Source organism: Lepidochelys kempii, chromosome 1 (assembly GCF_965140265.1).
Source record: "Lepidochelys kempii isolate rLepKem1 chromosome 1, rLepKem1.hap2, whole genome shotgun sequence".
Taxonomy (NCBI): Eukaryota; Metazoa; Chordata; order Testudines; family Cheloniidae; genus Lepidochelys; species Lepidochelys kempii.
This window is the reverse complement of record NC_133256.1, coordinates 250,074,123-250,088,505: the sequence shown is the minus strand read 5'-3', so window position 1 is coordinate 250,088,505 and position 14,383 is coordinate 250,074,123. Positions and strand designations below refer to the sequence as shown.

Below are 14,383 nucleotides of genomic sequence, written 5' to 3'. Positions count from 1 at the left end.
TGTGCACCTCATACAATGTATGAAATCAGATTTGGACCTTATCAAAGATTTGTGTCCAGGAGTTGTGATAGTTTTCTGTGATTTGGCTAAGCGTCTGAATACAGCGAGAGTATGAAAGCTATTAATAAGTGTTAGAAGAACATTAATTGGGAAATGGGAGGGGGTCATGACAGACCAGAAAATGTGTGTGTGAAATTGTATGTCACAGAAGCATTACAAGCTCTGACACCTCACTATTTTTCAGAGATGGGGTACAGCTACTGGACAGGGATCAGAGAATCTTTCTCTCAAACATAAAACAGTCAGTATTTTGGAACAGAAACCCTGTATGTGATTCTCTCACCAGCCCTGCCACAAACTCCACCTTCCAACTATTCTGAAACATGACCAGGAACACCATTCCACTGTAATACAGTTGTCTGTCATTAAAGGCACTGCATCTGAGTCGGGTCACAGGAGGGAGACAAGCAATGGCAATAGAAATGTTTATATACTGGAGAGTAAGGACTTCAGGGAGACGGGTTCCCTGCTTTCAGGGAGGGGCTAGGTACAGTAGTGGGGAGGGGATGAGGTTGGAAGAGAGAATGGAGTGAATGGGTCAGGGGCATGGCAGAGGAGATGTGCCAAAGCAGGACTGATGTGGCTTAGCTGATGTGTGTGTGGGCAGGAGGGGGCCGTCTGGCTTGGTCTGCTAATTGAGGCATATGTACAAGTGACTAAATGACTACTTACTCCTACTAACGACATATCTTTTCCTGTTCAAAAAACTAGGAATTCAATACAAAAAAACCCACATCAATGCAGAGTTAAGGTTGCTTGGCTGTATGTCGTCTGCTAGCAGAACACTGAGAGGAATAAAAATCAAACTTCTGAAAAAACAGAAAATGCACATGTAAGGTTCCCCATGCATCCTTAACTCTGCACTCTTTCAGTAATGCTCCAGTACCCCCAGGTAACACATACATCTTTACTCTGCCAACCCCACAACTGCTGGATTGGACAGGCTCTTCACCTTCTTTTACAGTGCATTCACTTTTACACACAGGATTCCATCAAACACTATTAAAGGAGAAAAATGGAACGGAATAAAAGGTTCAGAAAAACAAGTGGCAGCCCCAACATGTTATCAGGGTATACTGGTGACATACTATTTAACGTCTCTGCTCTGGTGCAAACCCTAACCAGGGTATTCAAAACCATGGAGAACATTGTAAGCTGTTCTGCATTCTAAAAAATTGAGAGAAAAATCTCAGCTTTTGCTGATTACCGATACCGCACATGACAGATTAAGACACTTGGCCCTTCATACTTGTAAAAACTCCAGCAGTTACATAAACACCATCTTTTAAGTGTTGGATAAAAAGATTCATAGCTGGCAAGTTTTGCGCAGCTCCATTTGTAACTTTTCTCCTCAGGGTCCCACAGATTTCAAGGAGGCAGAAGCCTAGTTTTGCATTACTCAGAAGCCAAGGGACCTTTGGGGGAGAGGCACCCTGGGAAGTCAGGGGACACAAATGGGGACTGGGAATTGGAAGGTGACAGAAGCCACTATGGGGATGGGTTAGTATTGCCATGGGGGGCGGGGGAGCGCCTGGAAAGTTATTGAGTGTGGGGAGAGAGAGCCAAGGGCAATCTAGCTAGGAAGCTTCTGCACGGTTGTAGAGGTTGTGGGGGAACTTAAGGTAGCTCCCTTCATTTGCTCCCTCTGGAACTCTACCCCCATTTTTTCCTCTTTCAGCCCCTGCCCCCTCAGTTTGTCCCCTTCAGACTCGTATTCTGTCTCCCCCCCACTCACCCCGCATCTTTGACTCCCTAACCAGTTGCTACACCTACAGCCTCCACCTCCTCAGCCTTGGGTGCTTCAGTTGACCTGGTGCTCACCTAACTGCCTGAAAGTAAGAGCCACACCAGCCCTTCCAGCTGTCAACGGGAACTGCAACTCCTTGAACGTATGAGAGCTCAGCTAGGATGGAGGCCCACGTATCAGAGTAGTCATGGGCACCAATGCAGTGCAAGATGTGAGATGGGCAGTTGCCCTCAAGGTTTCAGTTGTAAATTTCTAATCTCATTGATAGGCAAAATAAAAAAAAGTTTAGTACAGAGCCCTTAGGGAGCCTCATTATCTTCTCCTATGGAAGTCAATGGTAATCTCTCCATTGATTTCAGTGAGGGATGGACCAGGCCCTAAGTTTTCATCTCTTCTTTTAAGAGCATTCAGATATTGCTGAACAATCATTTAATTAGCATGCTAAGCTCACAGTAGATAAGTAAATAATACAGTGAGAAAAAGGACCCAGGTTTAAGCTATGAACTTTTTAATATGCTCTGTTCCAGAGGAGAGAAGAGGTTTGGCCTCTAATTTTAAGACTGATTACCTGACTGACTAGTTGCAGTATATGTTGTATCCCCTGTAGTTCAGATACTGCATATGGCAGCTGGTCAAGCTACTGTTAAGAGCAAAAGTCTTGCAAATGTGTGTATAAGAACAAACTGAAAAATTATCTTTCCTAACATTATTAAAAACACACATGATATGGCATAAAACTTTACAGAGTACTAAGATTCCAGGGCTTATGCACCAGGAAATGCTCCTGAGGGACAATCTTGGGCTGCCAGAATGCCTTGGAGGAAATGAGTTCCTGGAGAGGAAAAGCAAAAAGGGAGGAGGAGGGGAGGAATGGTAGGCTTATTTCATGAAAACATGGTTATACCCTTTAATTTAATAGAGAAAAAGCTATAGGCCAAACTCTGCATTTGTTAAATTGAGTAAAACTCCCATTGAAGTCAACAGGAGTTTTGCTCGATTAAAAACCACAGAATTTGACCCACTATGATTGAAGCAATGCAGATATTTAAGAACTACACAATTGTTAGTATCCATAGAGAATCTTTAAACTTCTCCAAATTCCCTACACCAATAGAACTGTTAAATATATTAGGAGGGAAAGAAAGGTGGAAAAAATAGGGAGTTTTACCACTGACTTAAGTGGGAGCAGGAGCAGACCCAGGGTTTCCATAACGTAAGTACATATATATTCATAACTGGGAATGTTGTTTGCTAGGTTAAATGGAAACTATGTCTAAAAGTTATTTTGATGGAAAAAAAATCTCAGAAAATGTGAAAAAACTCCCTTTCAATGGCTAAATAAAGCCATTGAAAGCCTCATATTTAACAAAAGAAGAAGATAGTGGTCCACGGGGTAAAGGAGACATGACACAGACAATGACACTCTGGACTGTGTGTGACTTAGCAAAAAAGCAGGATTACTTTCATCTGGAGGTGACAAATTACTCCACAACAGTGAATCAAAGACTTCATGCCTTTCATTAAAATGAAGCATGTGATAGCTACACAAAATTAGAAAAAGAAAAAGGGTACATTCCAATTGGTCTGGTAAAACTTTATCATTTATGTAAAAATCAGGGGGTGAAAAAAAGTTTCTTCTAGAAGACTATCTTACTGTTGCCTGCATCCTGGTTCTAATCTGAATGCGCATCCAGGAAGAGTATTTGACTGGCCAAACCTCAGATACTTGTAGAATGCTGGGATTGTGCAAACAGCAAGGGTGGGGAGATGGAATAGGTAAACAATAGTTTTCTAATTACTATAAAATGCATAGATTGTGTGGTACTTAAAAATCTTGACTGCACTGAAAGCCATAAGCCTGCCTTGTTTTTTCAATTCCTCCTTAAAAATGTTTTCTGTCATTCTTATTTGTTTTGATATACAAGCATGATCTCATAGACACATATACTTTACGTTCTTCTATATCCTGCAATTCATATAAAAGAATTAAGTGTTTCTCCCAATCAGCTCTCACTAGTAAGTATGTGTTCTCATCCCTTAATGACTATTCAAATCTCTTTATGCATAGGTGTTAAAAATTGGTAATAAATGGGATTAAAAACCTCTTACCATATTTCTTCTAAGGCTGAGATCCTTGGCCACAATGAAACATTGCCTTGGGCTATGTCTACATTAACCTGCAGTTCAGACTGTGTAGGGGGGGAGGGTGAATAGCAGTGCACATCAAAGTGCTGTGCTGTAACTCCCCAATTTGGATGCTTCAGTTGCAAACTAATAGTTTCCTTGTTCACATTTGGACTATGTTAATGCAAATCTTTTAATTTATGCCCACAGCATCCATGTTACACAACAGCTCTTTGATGCACACTGCTATTCACACCCCCAAAATCCAAACTGCAGAGCAGTGTAGACAAGCCCTTAGAAAGAGACTGGATTAAAAACTGAGCGAGAACTTCAACATTTAGCCCTTACTGATATATTAACAGTTCTAGTAAATAAATCCATGCCAGAAACCATTTGTCTGGTTTTCCCATTTGGAGTTCACATTCTTTTCCATCTTTCACTATCCACTTTATCTGGGAGAACGTACTGTACAGGAGACCTTTAGTAAGTAATTAAGAATGCAAACACAGTGTGAAATATGATGGGAGATCTTTATCCTGAGAGGCTACAAATAATTCAAGAGCCAAAAAAATTTCAGAAAAGACACTAGTTAGAAAAAGGATATTGCTGGAAAAAGGAAATAATTGAGGGAGAAATACAGACGGCTTCAATCAATGGTTCATCTGAATTTTTACAACACTCAAAAAGAGAAAGAAAAAAGAGTAGCAGAATTCCATTAGTAACAAGTAAAGCTGAAATTTTCAAAAGGACCTACAGGGAAATAGACACTTAACTCTCATTGAAGGTCAAGAGGAGGAAAGTGCTCAACTCACTTAGGCCCCTTGGAGGGTCCCAGCCTTCCAGCCAACTCTTGCAATGAAGTGTGCCCCTTCAACTCCCTGAAACTGCCAAACAAACAAATCAGATTTTCTGAGCATCTAGTGGGTATGGAACCTAACAGAGCCTCTCAAACCTCCCAGGGACAAATGTTCAGAAGTGATCAGAATTTGGGCCTCAGTACCTTGAAAATCACATACAGCTACATTTTTGCAACACTTAACCAGCTTAGTGAAGACAAGCCAGGAAGGAGACAGAGTAATCATTCACATAAGCAAAGGTTGCATTGACATTATGTAGACAAACACTTCACCGGTTTCAAACCTTGTTGGATCTCTTTCCAAAGGCATCTGTCTCAGTCACTACAAAGAGTTTTTGTAAACAAGCAGCAGTTTGTATTTCTAGGTTTAATAAAGATCAGACAGCTGCCCACATACGGTACTATTAATGCTGTTCAGAAGCATGCATGGCTCTACTGATGTGTAGTTACTATTATCACCCCTGCTGGCTTTATCATAAGTGACAATAGAGCAAAAGGTCAGTCAGTTCTCATATGTGCCACGCTTTCTACACTAACTCCTGCTGGTGCCTATTTTTATTAGCTTGTTTTAATGTGTTGATCATTTTGAGCATTTTTTTTTTTTGCCGAATCGGCACTCTTTTTAGTCATTCAACAAACGTTTCCTAACAGAAAAATAATCTCCCCAGGACAACTTAAAACAAGCTACCAGCTGAAAAACTCTTTTTTATAAGCTTCATGAAATAGTAAAGCAACAAAAATCCCCACTTCAATACACAAATATAAGAACAGCGAGGTAAAGTACATGCTCCTGGAACAATGGCTTCTAAATAGCGGAGGACTGCTGTATGATGTCAGAATCCTACTGTAGCTTTTAGAGACCATGCTGGATGTAGTAAAACCTAGACTGGTGGCTGCCAAATAATCTGCCTCATTCGTTTTCTAGCATACAGAAAAATTAAAGATGCTTAGAAACAGGAAGGGTTAGAGTTTTGAAAAGCCTCCCTTATACTGTGGCTCAGAAAATCCCAAACAGAGGTGTATTCAACCTCTGTTTCATTTTATCTGAACCACCAACATTTGGGGGTTTGGGTAAGTAGTTGTAGTTCTAGCTGCAGCATCTCTCTCTTTAAAATCTTAAAATAAAGTTAAGAAAAAGAGATGAAAATCCTGCTGCTAAGTAGAATTTATTTAATTTAAAGAGCTGTTTGACCAACGTAAGTATTTCCATGATGGAAGATCCCTTCCATTATTTTCTACCTATCTTGTTCAACCCATCTTTGAAAACATTCAAGCCCCAAGTTTTAATTTTGCAAACCAATGAAATTCTGTTAGAAGTTTTTAGACCAATGTCCTTGAACACACTTTGATGATGAAGACAAGTAACCAGCTGCTGCTTCACAGATGCTGAGAAAGCTTGGAACAAAAGATACTGATTGTAATGATACATTGCAAAAGCTATAGCAGCAGAGTATTTCTGTGCAAGACAGCCTTCCTGTTAAATAAAAGGTCAAGCAGAGACTCTTCCAGTTGTTCTATGACAATTATAGGTTGCTAATATCTTAAACTGGCTCTAGGGTTTCTGACTAAACTCAAAAAGAAATTAAAAGGCAGCAGCTTACAGGGAAACAACAACATGAGATAAGACTTCTGTGTTAATATGGATGCTATTCAGTTCACTGGTAGGAAGTATGAACTGCAGTTAGACAGTGTCCAAGCAGAGATTTTTATTTTGTTTTAAATTATTTCTAGCGATCCTATTTTTCCTAATGTCTGCTGTTTAAGATAAGTTTGCCATGACAGCCACACATTTTATTTTTAAAACACAGCTAGCTTCTTCACCTGACCAGGTCTGCTTAAGCTTTCAAGCAGTAATAAGTGCACATTTTTAACAATGAAGATAATTGACCATTAGAACTTACCACAGGTTGCAGTGGATTCTCCATCACTAGCAATTTTTTAAGTCAAGATTGATTTTTTTTCTTTACAAAAAAAAAAAAAAGTTCACCCACAGCTGTTGGACTTGAAGCAAGAATTAATTCAGGAAAGCCCTATGGCCCGTGTTATGCAGGAGGTCAGATCAGATCATAAATGATTCCTTCTGGCCTTAAAAATCTATGAATCCACTGAGCCAGTTTGCCTCCTTGCTGCTTTTCTTTGTGTTATACTGAGCTTGTACGTTAGTTACATGCATGGAGACTGAGTGACCTTTTTACCTCTAAGAGTGGCTACTCTAAAAGTGATCTCTATTGCTGCTTATGCTGCACTTGTCCTGTGGAGAAAAAGAGGCCTTCAGTTCTCCAGGTCATTCAACTGAATTCTCACACAAAATATTAAAGTCAGAAATATGCTGGGGCAGAAAGGTCCTAACATTTCACCCGTTTTGCTGACCCCTTACTAGCTGTTTCTCATGTGCAAAACAAATACATCCATATAAGAGCCTGGCAAAGTTCTACACATGAATGCTAAAAGGCAAAACATGTTGATGGTAACCTGTCCTTCGAGACAAATCTATTTTAAAATACTTGCTTTTCCACGAACCAGTTTCTTTAACTAAGTTCTTAGATGAAACAGAAGACGACCCCCATTAAAGAACAGACGACTATACAATCAGTTTTTATACTATTTGATATTTTTCATTTTGAATGTAGCAGAGGGAAAATTGTAGCAGTTCTGTGTTCTTGGTGATTACTATGCTTTTATTGTGGGAAAGGGTGCTCAGAGCATGGGGATAAAGGCTCCTAATGTGTATGATTTCCAGATAAAAGTAAACAATGACTAAATTACCAAATTGTGAGGCCACGCAACAAAATGATGACAAATGTAAAGGGATATGAAAGACACTAAGTCTAGCAGTCATGTTCTGATGCTTGGAAGGGTTATTTAAACATCCTTTCTGGCTAAAGAATTTTTTAAGGTTGCTATTTCTATTGGCACACGAATTAAAAATCAGAGGAACTTGCAAATATAAGTCTGAATACATAAGGAATATCATTAAATATATTATTTATAGAGCATCATAACTGTGCATGCAGCATAAGATGTAATAGAAGACAATGTCCCTGCCAGAAAACAGTTTACAATCTAAGGCCAGTTGTGGGAGGAGAGCCTTATTTAATTCATAAAAAGACAAACGAAGATAGCCATGATTGAGTTATTGCAGAATCTTTTTACCATTACCCTTATCTTTCCTCAATTTCATCTCCACCCTACCCTCATTTATGACTCGCATTCAGAGAGTCACATCGAAAATTAGATTGTAAGTAAACTTGCCATTTTATTTTTTTCTGTAGAGTGCCTAGTACACTTTTGAGTGCTATTTAAATAATAAAGAGGACAGGAGAATTACAGGATGAGCATTAAATCACTCAGAGTTCTTGCCATTACTATTAAGTGCGTGTCAGTTTCAGGAAGTATGTGTGCATTGTTTAAAGAAGTAATCTCTTTATAAATAGTGTATTTATAAGATATATGTCCCTATCCAGCCCCGCTGCTTAGATTCCACACACAGAAGAAAACAAAAATACCTACAGTTTTCCTACTTAAAACTTGGCTGCATTCCAAACAAATTTTGAAGACTAACCATGGATATTTTTATAGCTCTGCAGTGGAGCTACATCCTTTTCAATGGCTTGTTTGCTGCACAGGACTTTGACCATGGCAACAGAAACCAATAGTGCCCAATCCCATTGAAACCAATAATAAGACCCTCAAATTCCAAAAGGTAGGCAGCACAAGCCAGACTCAAAAAGTCCCCAAAGTTCTTGAGAACAAAGTCTAAGAAGATGGCTTAACATGTTTCACAGCATACAAAGAGAAGTCAGAGAAAAACATAAAATACTCTTGCTTGAAGGTTGCAGCGTAAAAATATTTTATTCCTTGGAATTCAGAATGATAACACCAAACTGCCGCAAGACAAAGTAACAAAGCAGTCTGCTCCCTAGAACAGAGAGGCACAACTCACCCCACCTTATTCTAGGCAGGCTGGCTACTGACAGACTGCTGCAAGGTCAAGATCACACCTTAGCCTGCAAGCAGGACCAGGAAACCCCTAGAGATTTTAAAGCAACAGCTTGCAATTTTAACAATTTTGAATACACCACAAAAGCAAACTTAGAAATTAATCTGAAGGCCCCCTTCAGTCTCAGTAAGCCTAGCACAGGCTTTGGCGGCATTCACAGTTAATACAGGAACAAGACTGTCAGGAGCCTGATATGCTCTTTACTGTGAGGCTGAGCCAGTTACACTCTATAGCAGGGGTGGCCAAACTTACTGGCCCTCCGAGCCACATATGACAATCTTCAGAAGTTTGAGAGACGGGGCGCACCTGCTGGAGCTCAGGGTTTCTGCCCCATGTGAGGCACCTGCCAGGGCTCAGGGCTTCTGCTCCACTCCTGCTAAAGCCCTGGCAGGCATGCCCCATGTGGCTGAAGCCCTAAGATCCCTCTCCTCACTGGGCAGAAGCTCCTACCTCACCACCCTCCTGCAAGGCAGAGGTCCCAAGCTCCCCCGTCCCCAGGCTGGTAGGCGGAGAACAGGGGAGAGATGGGAAGGGGCGGCTCCACCAGCTTCACTTTAACTGTAAAAGAGCTGCCACAGTTTGGCCACCCCTGCTCTATGGGCTATTTTAAAGCCTGTGGCAAGCTGACTTCCCTGTGCCCCGTTGTGGCACACTGTGGCAGTGGTTCCACCTCCATTTCCCTGTGAGAGGCCTACCTTCTGTCAGCGAGGCCCTGCCAAGCAGCAGTCTCAGTGTTGACAACCCTCATGTTTTTTCTGCGAATGACAGGTTTTGGCTGGGGCTCAGACTCACAAGGACCCCAAAAGCTTCAGCCCTCAAGCGAATTTGAGCCCTGCCTGGGGAAAACCCTTTGACTGGCTGCTGCCCGACTTGCCCATCTCCCGGGACAGAGCAACCCATCAGTGCTGTCACAGAAAGAGCTCTCTCTCCTACCCCTCCCCCCCCAGCAACCCCAAGCCATTCTCAGAGGCTTCGGGGACAGAAAGAGCCGAGCAGATCAGCATAGCTCTGCCCCCTCCTCTCCTGTGAGCAACAGCGTCGGCTCCTCCTCCCTGGAGCTGCCCCCCAGCCTGAATGGGGGGAGGGGATGCAGCTGCAGCCCTCAGACCTAGCAAAGGGGGTGAAGTATCCCCAGAAGAGCGGAGGTGAGGGCAACAGCTGACCTGATTGCAGGCTTGGGGATGCAGAACTGATGGAGATGGGAGCATGACTGATGCAGGTACTGGGGAACAGGATTGATGTGGAGGTGAGGGAGGACAGGCTTAATTGATGGGCAGATGTGGGGGATGAGAGGTACTGTTGCAGGGGCTCAAAATCATCTTACCCCAGAAATTTGAGAGAATTGGCAAAACAAGCTGTCACGTACCCACACACATTGGGGATGGCTAGGGAGAGGTCAAAAATCAAGACCGGCCAGAAAACCCACAATATCATCTGTTTAAAACACACGCACGCACCCACTCTTTTGGGGGGTCTGACTCATGATTTGGGATTTCTTCTTGTGGATAATACTGCAGTCTCTAGTCCAAAGAATGTAAAACAAAAGGTTATTCTGCCCCTTCTAGACTATCCTTCCACTGCATTCACTCATAGTGCTCACCCTCTGGACTTTTCTCCTAGAATCTTCCCCCAATCTGGTTTTCCCCAGGTTGGATCCTTATTCCCAGTCTACCTCCAGGCAATCTGCCTGGGGATTGGCCTTTTCCCAGGCCCACAATAGGAGTCTCCTTCTCCCCTATCAACCTTTCCCTAGGACCAGTCACAGAACACAGCCTCCCTCATGCAGTTCTCCTCACCAACTCAGCCTTCCCAGCCCTTGATGGCAGTCACCCAGCTCTTCCCCAGCTGAGTCTGATAACTGAATTGCCCACTTTCCCAGCAGATCATGATCAGCTGGGGAAGCAGCTGATCTTTCACAGGCGAGGCCGTCTCATCTCCCTTGATGGGCAGGCTGGCCAGCCAGCCCCTACTGATAAAATAAATTAACAGAATTTTATCATACCACCTAAAATTCATGCTTGCCATAGCAGTTTTAATTAAAAGGACAGCTCATATGGGAGTCTTACCACTGAATTAAATGGATTATGGATCAGGCCCATTGTGACTGGGTCTTCCTGAAATAAAAATATTCAATTTATATTGCATACAATAAGCTTTTTGCTTAAAATTATTTTTCTAACCAAGAAGTTAATTGTTATTCGCTATTATCCTGTTTAAAAGTTCACTGTCCAGTCACAGGCCATAAGTAATACCAGGTGACTTAAGTGATCAGTTATACACCCCAAACAATGAGTAGTGAATACACAAAGCAATAGTGACAGAAAATAGCTTATGAAAAGTGCATATGCCAGAGTTTGTTCATAAAGTATTCAATGGATACCTATGGATAACAAATACAATCATAGTAACAGAATCGATTTGCAAATTATTTCAAATACAAGAGGCGCCAGTATTTGTCAGATGCATTTTTCATAATGAATAATTCATCCAACTCTAGCTGAGATGCTGCATATGTACATTTGTAGTCTTTAAAAGTCCATTTCAAAGGAGCTTAGAAAGTAGACTTGCAAAACCTATACCCTAGTTTTTAACCAATGCAATTAATGATTCGTATGGTGAATATGTATCTCTGGTTCCAAAAATCCTTGCTAAAATTTTCACTAGTGGATACATAAAGTTCTACCTGAATTGAGATGCCTTCCAGAACTGGGGTCTATAGTTTGTCTGGTAGGGAAATATGTAATCTCTATTGACTGTTCATCACCTTTGCACCTTTACTTGACATCAGAGCCACAGACGAAGCAATGGAAATATTAGAATAATACCACACTGCTAATTACAAAACAGCCAGTCATAGGGTAAATATCTTCCCAGTTAGCTCCTTGACATTACATGGAACCAAAAAGTTCTGTTTTACAGATCTCATAAAAAATTTGAAAAAAAAAAGTTTAAAATCCCTTATTACTCACTTTGTAAGCACCACTATTTTTGTAAAAGAAAGTGGAGCCCAGTTCATATTTTTGTTATCAAAAGGAGAAGAGAGACAGACTTTCATCATAAAAGGAGAATTTAAATGAATATTAGAAAAGGATTCCCATAGAAAAAGTTTCTTCAGATAAACCAGTGGCAGTGTTAGTCTGGCAGTATTACAAGCTTTGTCTTTTTTTTTTTTTTTTTAATTAAAGGGAGCTGGCTGGCATTTTTCATTTTTGTACCAAAACTTCCAAATCTATAGTTGAGTATTTGCAGACAGTATGAAAACTGTGTTGTCTGTGCTTGACAATCTTCCAGATTCACTAACCCCACAAGAAAGCAGCAATGAACAGCTACGAAGAACTGAACAGCCTTTCATATAAAAGCAATTGAATTTTAAAAGCACTGTAGCGATATTATAACTTAAAACATTTTATTTTAAATGCTGTGAGTTTTAAAATGTTGTTCCCATGGGAAAAAGGTGGTGAGCTATAAAATACAATTCATTCAGGAGACTATGGGCCTGATTCTCATTTACATTAATGTCTACTTACACTGCTCTGGCTTTCAAGCATCCACTAGGTTCAAGCCAAAGCTGTCCGTCTGACTTTCAATGGAGTATTGACCACATTCAATATGTTTTAAAATGAAATTTTTGCAGGACATCTGGTAGATTAAGGATTAGAAGAGTGACTATGTAAAATAAAGCCCCTACTATTGGGACATCTGCTCACCTTACAGCCAGATCAGGTGGGTCCTGTTGGTATACCAATCCAGCAGTAAAAACATTTGAGCTTCTCCCTGAGACAGAGGTAAACAGAGGAAGGTGCAAGAATCCTACAAGAAAAATTTGAAGACTAGCTAAAATCAGGAGGAAGCTTAGGCTGAGATTTACTCTGCTATCATTTACCTTAACTGTAAAAGGCAAACCCCAGGAAAGGAGCAAGTTTTGGTGGCTAGTGTGTAAATGCTGTTTGGTGGAGGTCAGAATGCCATCGGCATGAAGCTTCTTAACCTAACTGGCGTCCTCTACAACATCTTTGCTTTGCATTAAAAAATAATTCTCTACATTAGATGCATTTTTATTTAGGCATTCTTAAACAAAAAAGGCATAACTTGGCAGAAGAGTGAATGAAAACATTAATAGCAAGGTAGGTATGGAACTCAAGTGATGTCTTCATCAATACAATGCAAATATAACCTGGAAACATTTCATTTATCTCACAAAAAGCTTTTTTTCCCTACCAGTTTGTATAACAAGCATGACCTCTGATGGAAAAACACTATGTCTTTTAATTCTGGATATTCTTTGGATGGTCTGTTAATAGGACATGATGTCAAATTTGCTACCGTGAGTTCACATCATTCAGCACTTTACCCCGGAGAAGCCCTATGAGTGATGAAATATATTCAGGACTTTTCATTTCTACCTCAGGTACTGTTGGTTTACTCTAGACAGGACTCCTACTACTCATCTTTCAAGCAGAACAGACCATTATCAAGGGCAAAATCAAATGACAAACTCCTTGCTATTGCAGGAACACCATACCAGGCCTCCAGTACTAGCAAGTTATATTTTCCACCTGAAAAAAAATCACAAGCAAAAGTGGTAACTCCTGATGATGATGAAAAAATGTGGTATTGCTGCAGGTTTCTGAATCAAGAAATCGCCAACAAATGTGTCCATTTTCCTGTGCTTCTTTGGTGGGCAATCTTATCTTACAGGTCAAACTGTCCCAATCAGCTTTCAACTAAGAGAAAGGCCCTGCATACACTGCACATGGCCTAGACATTAGTGATTAAACAAACAATACCATTCTGTTTTAGTTTTATCTTGGCATTCATTTTGTTTTCACAGCTTTATAAATAAAAGAAGTGACAGTATAGTTGAATGTGGTTCATGGTAAAATGGTCTAATAGGCTCATCTCTCTCAATTATTGGTAGACGCCAAACATCTTTCCCACTAAAAAAAATCTGATTGCCCATGCCTGTTATCACGATCTCATTTTGCATCAATAGTATTATTAAAATACAATAGTAACAAATATACCTATTTTGTACAATTATGCCTGCTTTGGACTTGAGTTCGGACCAGAAAGAATCATGACTGGTTAAACCAGTATTGGTTCACAATTTAAACTATTTTATAAATCACTATTTAACACTTGGTAACATAACCCCTTTAACATATACAATATGATTAAGGCTACGTTTATGTCACGGAGGTAATGAAAGTCACGGAACCCATGACTTCCAGAGACCTCCCTGACATTCTCTGCTTCAGCCCCAAGGTCTGCAGAACTCTGGAGCTGACAGACTGTGGGGCCCTGGCAGGGTTCCAGCATCAGGAGACAGGGGGTGGGCCCCCTGCAAAGTTCCAGCAACAGGTGACAGACTTTTCAGGGGACCCATCTCAGGGCTCCAGTGACAGGGGACAGCCTCGGGCAAGCGGCTGGAATGTCCCATTTTCTCTTTGGGAAATACGGTCATCCTGCAGCTCCCAGCCCCCATAGGTGGAGGGGGAACCCCACGGCTCCCAGCCACCACAGTGGTGGGGAAAATCATGGAGCCGCAGCAGCAAAAGTCACAGTCAGGTCATGGCTTCTGTGAATTTTTGTTTAT

The 14,383-nt window shown here is 41.0% G+C and overlaps 1 long non-coding RNA gene across 1 annotated transcript in view; it reads right to left on the bottom strand.

The window, feature by feature from the left end:
• The window catches only part of LOC140902904 (uncharacterized), an 86,879-nt gene extending 74,323 nt beyond the window's left edge, over nt 1-12,556 (bottom strand). The window contains exon 1 of the long non-coding RNA XR_012156136.1: nt 12,495-12,556. This is a non-coding gene — a long non-coding RNA (uncharacterized lncRNA). The remainder of the gene's footprint in view (nt 1-12,494) is intronic.
• Between the last annotated feature and the right edge of the window lie 1,827 nt (nt 12,557-14,383).